Genomic DNA, 9452 nt, shown 5'->3' with positions numbered 1-9452 from the left:
TCATTATTTATTCATTTTAAAATATTTTTATTACATATATCTTTCCATTCTGACAGTCGGTACTGTAGTCTTGACATATATTAATGATTTATGTATAAATTTAAAACTTTATTTTTTTCCTCAATGATTGCAATTATATCTATTTTTTTTTCTTTCCTGACATGGATTTAAATTCATTCTATAAGTGTTTAGGAAACCTGGAATATCATACGCTTATTTTTCTTAAAACAACTTTCTAGAAATAAGGCAAAAAAATCACATCTATTTAATATAAAAATAATTAATAGTATAAAATCAGATATTTTATGAATTGAGGTAAATGTGCAAAGAAATCTAGAAAAATTGCTTGGCACAGGGAAGTGCTTTTTTGTCCTTCATTTAAAAAAATGCTTATTTCAGTGGTACTTGATGACACATGGGAATATTAATAGATGTGAGCCTTTATGCTCTTAATTTGTAATTTCTGTCTAGGTCAAGAAAAACTTCAAAGTAGTTATATTTTAGGGATATTAGTTGTTCTAAATAGAATGACTTTTTGTATCAATTCAATTGAGGTGTAAATAGCTCATATCAGAGAGAATACTAAATGTGCAGGTTCAAGAGAGAAAAAGGGCAAAATTCCATTTGTTGTGTGATAGCCAGTGAAAAGCAAAATTTTTAAAAAATGAGAAAAGAGAGGTGGGCAGGGCCAGATGATAGAGGACTTTGCAAGCGATTGTAACAATCTGGCATTTTATTGTGCTTATAGTAAAAGGCTATTAATTGTTTTTCTTTTAACTGAACAATTTGATGTAATTTTCATGTCAGCAAGATCACCTTACAAAGATCTGGTGGGAGGACCTTGGTGGGCAAGAGTGCCAAATACTACTGACAATCTAGTAAGATGAGGACAGAGAATTGAAAAATTATATCTCTTTCCACACTTCTAAATTTATTTGTCTGAAAAAAATAATTTAAATGTCTATAGTCAAGTCATGCATTCTTCAGATCATCACATGCTCTATAATGTCTCATACATTTTTTGCGAGCCTGATTCACACATTTATATTATTGGGAGACTACCAATGGCATTTGAACTTGCAATCCAGAAGAATATTCACAGCAGTGAAGACCATTCTATTGCTCATAGCTTGTATGCTTCCAAGCTCCTGGCCTCCTCTAATCTATCTTGTTTTATTATTTGGAAAATAATATATGCATGTAACTTTAAAAAATCATATGTAGAGATTTATACCACAGAAAGTTATAATTTAATAACATTAATATTTTAATAATTTTTTCTGTCATAATTTAGTCCCTCCGCCTCTCTCCAGAAGTATCCACTATCAGCAGTGTCTTATGCAATTCCATCCAGAATGTCTCATGCATATATACATATATGTAATTTTTATATGTATATTCCCTTTACTTTTACACAAATAAAACTATAATAATCAAATTGCTCTGTTTACTTCTTTGTTTTTACTGAGCAATATATAATTTTTGTTTCTATTTTTAAATTTTTCTTCATAGCACTTATCACTACATTACATTATATGACATACGTTATATATTTGTTTTTCTTTCTAGCACCTGCTTTTCTCAGTACATTGTAACATTCATAAAGGCAGGGACTTGGTCTTGTTCATGGCTACATCGCTAGCACCTAAAGCTTAGTATGAGCTCAAATATTTGCTGAATGTCCTAACAAATGAATCATTTATATTGTACCATGTCAGCCCCATATTCTGCATCCCATTCTTCTTAATGGTTACATGGCAATCCACTACACAAGTAACACTGATTTATGTAATTATCTTTCAATCATTGGTCATAAAGTCTATAATGTGGAAACATATTCTTGTACATATATCTTTATGTCCATATGTGAGTACATTTATTATATATGCATTCTGAGTACATTCATTAGATGAATTCTTAGAAGGAAAATTGTTAAATCAAAGTATGTGTGATTTTATATTTGATGATATGGCCAAATCGTACTCATAAAAGGGGGTGCTAACTTAGAATACAGTAAAACAGTGTGTTTTCCCATATCCTTTCTGATCATCAGCATGAGGCCTCAGATGCCAGGAGTAAACTGAACACATCAGAAAGATTAATAAGATATTTCACCTCTTGGAGGTTTGGGTGTATTCATCTATAAGGTAGAGATGGTAATAAAACCTACCTTGAGTGTGGTTTCAAAGAGAGGAACTTGTCTTTGGATTTGAAAACAAATAACCAATGAAAATGAGAAAATGGCCTCCATGTGGTTACTCATCAAATATACTAAGATAGTACTATTTTAATGGCAATTTTTTCATTGGTATAATTTGGGACTATACATTTTCCCCCCTGGGAAAAATTATATACATTTAAAATTTTAAACTGTTCTGACCTGGCCTTTTACATAGAAGATGGCTCATAAAAGATTGTTCTAGATTATCCTTTTTTATTGTTAGACAATGATATTTGTTTTTGTTTTTTTAGAAGGAAAAGCACTAGGCAATTATAACAATAGAACAAAAAAAGCTACTGCTTTTTGAGCAGTTATTATTGATGGTCATCATGCTAAATGCTCTACAAGTATTTATTTTATATTCATAGTTGTCCATTTAAGTTATGCATTATTTCCACTGTACAAATGAAAAACAAACAAAACAAACTAATGCACAGAAATTTTAAGTAGCTTATCCAAGGCCACAGACCTAGCCTAGAACTTGAGAACTGTGCGCTCCAGTCCTAGCTTTGCCATTGACTTGTTGAGGTGATTTAAACAATTTAATTTTCTGTGTCTGTATTTCTTGGTCTGAAAAAAGAAAAAGAAAGATCAGGTGGTAATATGCTACCTTGAAGTTCTAGTATTTGTGAAAGTAATTGCTGAAAAAGCTTTTCTAAACTTCATCATTATGAGGCCATTCTGCTCTTTATCAATTAGATAATTGACCAGTTATTCTTCATGTGTGATTGAGATCTTTCCTCTATTTCATGTAAGCCCATTTCCATTTATTTGATCCTCTGCAGACAAAACAATAGTCCACTCAAAAACAACACTTAATGCATTCTTTTTATGCAATTTTCTGAGTAGGCAAAAACTTTATATAGCATTTTAATACAGCTAGATTTCTCCCTTTCAGTATTTAAAAAAATTCTTGGGCTTCCCTGGTGGTGCAGTGGTTTAGAATCTGCCTGCCAATGCAGGGACATAGGTTCGATCCCTTGTTCAGGAATATCCCACATGCCACAACTACAGAGGCTGCGCTCTAGAGCCCGTGAGCCACAACTACTGAAGCCTGCGTGCCTAGAGCCTTTGCTCCACAGCAAGAGAAGCCACCACAATGAGAAGCCCGCGCACTGCAATGAAGAGTAGCCCCCGCTCGCCACAACTAGAGAAACCCCGCGTGCAGCAATGAAGACCCAATACAGCCAATACAGCCAAATATTAATTAATTAATTAATTTTAAAAAAGCTTTGTCATACACTTCAATTTCTTCATATCCTTTATTAAAATAGAGACTCAAATCAAACGTAATACTCGAATAATAGAGTTTTAACTAGGGAACTAAAGCCAAATACCTTTATGAAGGAAGAGTGATTTCTTAACGCTTTAATATCATTATATTTTTAACATGTTTTTGACTTATGTGAATTTCATTCTTATCATTATATTGCTGATATAGTTTAGAGATGACTCTGTTATCTCTTTGATTTAAAAATATTTTTATAGCTAGTGGGAAGCAGCCACATAGCACAGGGAGATCAGCTCAGTGCTTTGTGTCCACCTAGAGGGGTGGGATAGGGAGGGTGGGAGGGAGACGCAAGAGGGAGGAGATATGGGGATATATGTATATATAGCTGATTCACTTTGTTATACAGCAGAAACTAACACACCATTGTAAAGCAATTATACTCCAATAAAGATGTTAAAAAAAAAAAAAGACTACTAATGCTGGCATAGCAGGCAACACAATTACTCTTCTGATTTTCAGAATTGTGTGCAACTATAGTAATTTTGTCACAAAATAAAAAAATTAAATAAAAATAAATAAAATAAAAATTTAGAAATAAAATAAAAATAAAAATATTTTTAGTATTTGTATCTAGTTATTTTTCTCTTGCTATCGTACTTTGAGGTTAAGAATATCTCTGGGTTTTTTTTTTTTTTTTTTTTTTTTTTTTTTTTTTTTTTTTTTTTTTTTTTTGTGGTATGCGGGCCTCTCACTGTTGTGGCCTCTCCCGTTGCGGAGCACAGGCTCCGGACGCGCAGGCTCAGCAGCCATGGCTCACGGGCCCAGCCGCTCCGCGGCATATGGGATCCTCCCAGACCGGGGCACGAACCCGTATCCCCTGCATCGGCAGGCGGACTCTCAACCACTGCGCCACCAGGGAGGCCCCATATCTCTGGGTTTTTTATTCATTCGATTTTATTCATTCTGGAACAAGTTTTCCCCCCAGATACGTTTTATTCTAACAATGAGGATATGGTCAAGAAGTTTGATAGTTATATTTTATTTCCCTTATATATGTATTTAATATAGTCATAGAATGAAATTGTACTGTTGGACAAAGTCTTGTCATACACAAATTATTTATTTCTTCACCCAAAATTATTGTCAAACTTTTGACAGATATTTTTTTGGTGTGGTCTTTCCCTAGTGTTCTGCTTACTTAGAAATGGTAGAGGCAATACCAAACTTCTTTATCTAGTCACTTTGTTTTTCCCAACAGATTAATTTTTACATATTATTTTCAGTTAGAAATTGGAAAACAAAAATGATTCTTGATTTATTCATGAGGGATCATTTGCAAAGCATGAAGTTTCTTTATAATGCCCTCAGTAGCAGAGAAAATACCACAACATATAAACTCAGTACACAGTGCTGATGATACATTACATCCTGTTCTAAAACCGGTCAGTTACATTGATTGCAGAGAAGAGTGATCAAAAGGGTCTCATCATAAAAAGGATGTTAAAGTAAGCATGAGTTTGTAATTTAGGAAGAGAAAATTAAAGAGGAATCCAGTTGTTCGAATAGAGCGGTGACCCAACTCAGAACCTCTCATTCAATATCTTGTGGCTTTAACAGGAACTATTAAATATGTCAGGAAGACAAAAAGTCAATATAAAGTACATAAAACTTTACAGGATTTTTTTCTTGAGAAATACAGTCTTCTTCCTTTAAATAAAGCACTCTGGGAAGACTCTTGGCAGCTTCAACAACATATAAAAATACTCATTTTGCCAACATTGTGAACTTAAGTTGACCTGGATCACAATGACCCATAATCTTTTGTCATATGGAAATTCAATCGCTATTACAAACAATATAATAACATTACATAAATTAACTTTATTGGTAAATACAAGGTGTTTACTCATTAAATAAAGACAGAAAAACCTTTCAAGAAGATTTAAACCTCATATAAAATAAGTTACTCTAAAGTAGAAGGCAATAATCCATCCTTATTGGACACTCTTTAAAACAAATTTTTGTATTTTGCTTTCTCATGTATACTTTTCAGTACTGGTCTTTCTCTTCCCTAATTTCATAGGAAATCCCTATATTCAGAGACAATTCTTAGAATGCATTTATTAAGTATACCAGAAATTTGACCTTAATATTTTTAAGTGTCTGATAAGTCTTACTTAAATATTAAAACCAAAAAAAATGTGATGCGGTTTTGTTCTGGTATTCTATGCCCAGAAATAATTTTTTAGATTTCTACAATATGTCAGTTATATAGTAAAATTAATTCTGTGGTATAAGCATAGACTCTGGGAACTTCAAATTAGAATGTATGTAGTATCTGAGCAATCATATAGTTTAGACCACTTATCTTACAGTTAAGAAACCGAGGATCAACAAAGATTCCGAGTAAAGGCTTAAAATGTGAACTACTTCTGAAAGATATTTCAATAGCAAAGTGTTCAAAGAATTGATATACCATTTCAGCTATGACTATATAACTTTAACTCAATCACATAAGGTAAATATACAGCTTGTTTTAATAAAATGAATTGCTACTGATTGATATATTTTTACGTGATGAAAGGTTGTACAGTAAATGATTGATCTGATTGAAATTAATGGACTGAAAAAAATTTTTTTGCTTCAGTTTGCTTTAGTTAATGGGATTTAACTTTTTAAACCCAAAATATTTATTAAAGGACTTTAACAGATGAATTCCTAATTTTACTGTGGTAAGCATGACAACCTAGAGGTTCTAGAATTATGCCTATATGGTAGCCACTAGCCACATGTGACTATTAAGCACTTGAGATATGGCTGGACTAATGGGATTTAATTTTAGAGTGGACCTCCCAAAGAACATGATGCCATTCAGGGTGGTGCAGCTCTAATGACCTAGTTGTCTTGTCACCCATTCAGCAGAAGAGACCTAGTGTTTCACAATCTAGGGATACATTATGCAAGGACTATGCACTGCCTCTACTCCTACTTACCGTATCTGCTTTTGCCACTACTCTACCCTCTTTCTACTCTTACCTTTATTGCAAGGTCTATAGTGACTCACTGCTTCTGCTAACTGACATGCATGTGTGAGTGTGTGTGCACAGGTGCGTATACATGTGTGTATTTCTTCCTTTGCTATAAACAGCTGTATCACTCCCATTCAACCTTATCCAAACAAAGGATTCCTTTATTCACTGCTGAGTACAAGAGCTCCTCCATTAGCCCAGCTCAGGGGCACTAACCAATCTATATATATTTACTTGTAAGACAGGACCCCATCTTGGGTAATAAACTTTGGTCAGAGAAGCTGTTGCTTTTCCTCCAGCAATATCTTGGGTCTAACCTTTAGCAAAGCCATCCCTTACTAACCTCACCTCCCCGTGGTGTGTTTCTAGATGAACAAGGAGAATGCAGATATAATCTGGTTCCAGCTATTCAAACACATAAAACTGACTAAATCAAGTTTATTTTCATAGATAAAGAGTTTTCAAATGTATTAACAACTCTTGGCAATGCCTAGAATTCCTTCATTATCGGACACAGATTTTCACCTTACAATTGAAAGCATTAAAGTACCAGTTCTTGGCTGAGGAGGGAGGTCAGTTAACCAATTGCTCAACTACTCTAAATGCTTGAATATTGATACTTCCCTGTTTCAGAGAGGAGTTGGACACTAGGAATTGGTTGGGAAAAAGAAATAGAAAAGGGAGTAGATAGCTTGTGATGTGTAGAAAAAATGTTGAAAAGAAAGACCAAGAATCAGTGAATACAAGGTCCAGTATTTAAGAGACTTTTTTCATTATTATTTACCTCTAACTTTATGCAAAAGGAGAGAAATGATTTTCTGAATGTTAGTGGTTTTCCTCATGCACATTCATACTCATGCTTACTTTAACACTATTATTAAGACTCTGCATGACTGTTGACAGTAGTCGATGTGTTTTGTGAAGTTTATTTTTTCTAACTCAACCACATTCATTGTAGAACAGTTTTATTATTTTGGGATTTTCAGGGCAGGAGCAAACTTTCACAATCTTGCCATAGAATTATATCCACTCCTAGACTCTGTGCCACTGTTTAACTGACTCATGGTTGCCCTGACTAACTCATGGTTGTGATGAATCTCTATAGTCATGACTTCTTGCAACAGAATCTAGGAAGAAAGAAGTAAACAGCACCTTAAATGCCTGAGTGTGGTGCCAGAGATTGACAGGGATGGGTTTTGCCATGCAGGAAAATTCTTTTTTTTTTTTTTTTTTTTTACAATTGACAAGGAAATTTAGTTATTTCTGAGATATACATTTTAAAGTAATAGCTAGAATTATGACTTATACCATTATACCAGAACATATAAGGTTTTTAGAAATTTCATATAATGTCTGAAACACTTATATTAACATATTTCCATACAAATAAACCAAAGAAAGTTTAGTATTAGTTGTTTTTTTGTTTGTTTGTATTCTTATACTGCAGGTTCTTATTAGTCATCAATTTTATACACATCAGTGTATACATGTCAATCCCAATGGCCCAATTCAGCACACCACCATCCCCACCCCACCGCGGTTTTCCCCCCTTGGTGTCCATACGTTTGTTCTCTACATCTGTGTCTCAACTTCTGCCCTGCAAGCTGGTTCATCTGTACCATTTTTCTAGGTTCCACATACATGCGTTAATATACGATATTTGTTTTTCTCTTTCTGACTTACTTCACTCTGTATGAGAGTCTCTAGGTCCATCCACGTCTCAATAAGTGACTCAATTTCGTTCCTTTTTATGGCTGAGTAATTTTCCATTGTATATACGTACTACATCTTCTTTGTCCATTCGTCTGTCAATGGGCATTTAGGTTGCTTCCATGACCTGGCTATTGTAAATAGTGCTGCAATGAACATTGGGGTGCATGTGTCTTTTTGAATTATGGTTTTCTTTGGGTATATGCCCAGTAGTGGGATTGCTGGATCATATGATAATTCTATTTTTAGTTTTTTAAGGAACCTCCATACTGTTCTCCATAGTGGCTATATCAATTTACATTTCCACCAACAGGGCAAGAGGGTTCCCTTTTCTCCGCACCCTCTCTAGCATTTGTTGTTTGTAGATTTTCTGATGATGCCCATTCTAACTGGTGTGAGGTGATACCTCAGTGTAGTTTTGATTTGCATTTCTCTAATAATTAGTGATGTTGACCAGCTTTTCATGTGCTTCTTGGCCATCTGTATGTCTTCTTTGGAAAAATGTCTATTTAGGTCTTCTGCCCATTTTATGATTGGGTTGTTTGTTTTTTTAATATTGTGCTGCATGAGCTGTTTATATATTTTGGAGGTTAATCCTTTGTCTGTGGATTTGTTGGCAAATATTTTCTCCCATTCTGAGGGTTGTCTTTTTGTCTTGTTTGTAGTTTCCTTTGCTTTGCAAAAGCTTTTAAGTTTCATTAGGTCCCATTTGTTTATTTTTGTTTTTATTTCCATTACTCTATGAGATGGATCAAAACAGATCTTGCTGTGATTTATGTCAAAGAGTGTTCTTCCTAAGTTTTCCTCTAAGAGTTTTATAGTGTCCGGTCTTACATTTAGGTCTGGAATCCATTTTGAGCTTATTTTTGTGTATGGTGTTAGAGAGTGTTCTAATTTCATTCTTTTACATGTAGCTGTCCAGTTTTCCCAGCACCACTTATTGAAGAGACTGTCTTTTCTCCATTGTATATCCTTGCCTCCTTTGTCATACATTAGTTGAGCATACGTGCGTGGGTTTTTCTCGGGATTTCTATCTTGTTCCATTGATCTATGTTTCTGTTTTTGTGCCAGTACGATATTGTCTTGATTACTATAGCTTTGTAGTATAGTCTGAAGTCAGGGAGTCTGATTCCTCCAGCTCCGTTTTTTTCCCTCAAGACTGCTTTGGCTATTCGGGGTCTCTTCTGTCTCCATACAAATTTTAAGACTTTTTGTTCTAGTTCCATAAAAAATGCCATTGGTAATTTGATAGGGATTTCAT

The sequence above is a fragment of the Hyperoodon ampullatus genome (genome assembly GCF_949752795.1).
Source record: "Hyperoodon ampullatus genome assembly, chromosome: X".
Taxonomy (NCBI): Eukaryota; Metazoa; Chordata; class Mammalia; order Artiodactyla; family Ziphiidae; genus Hyperoodon; species Hyperoodon ampullatus.
The sequence above is the reverse complement of the archived record's forward strand: the minus strand, read 5'-3'. Positions refer to the sequence as shown.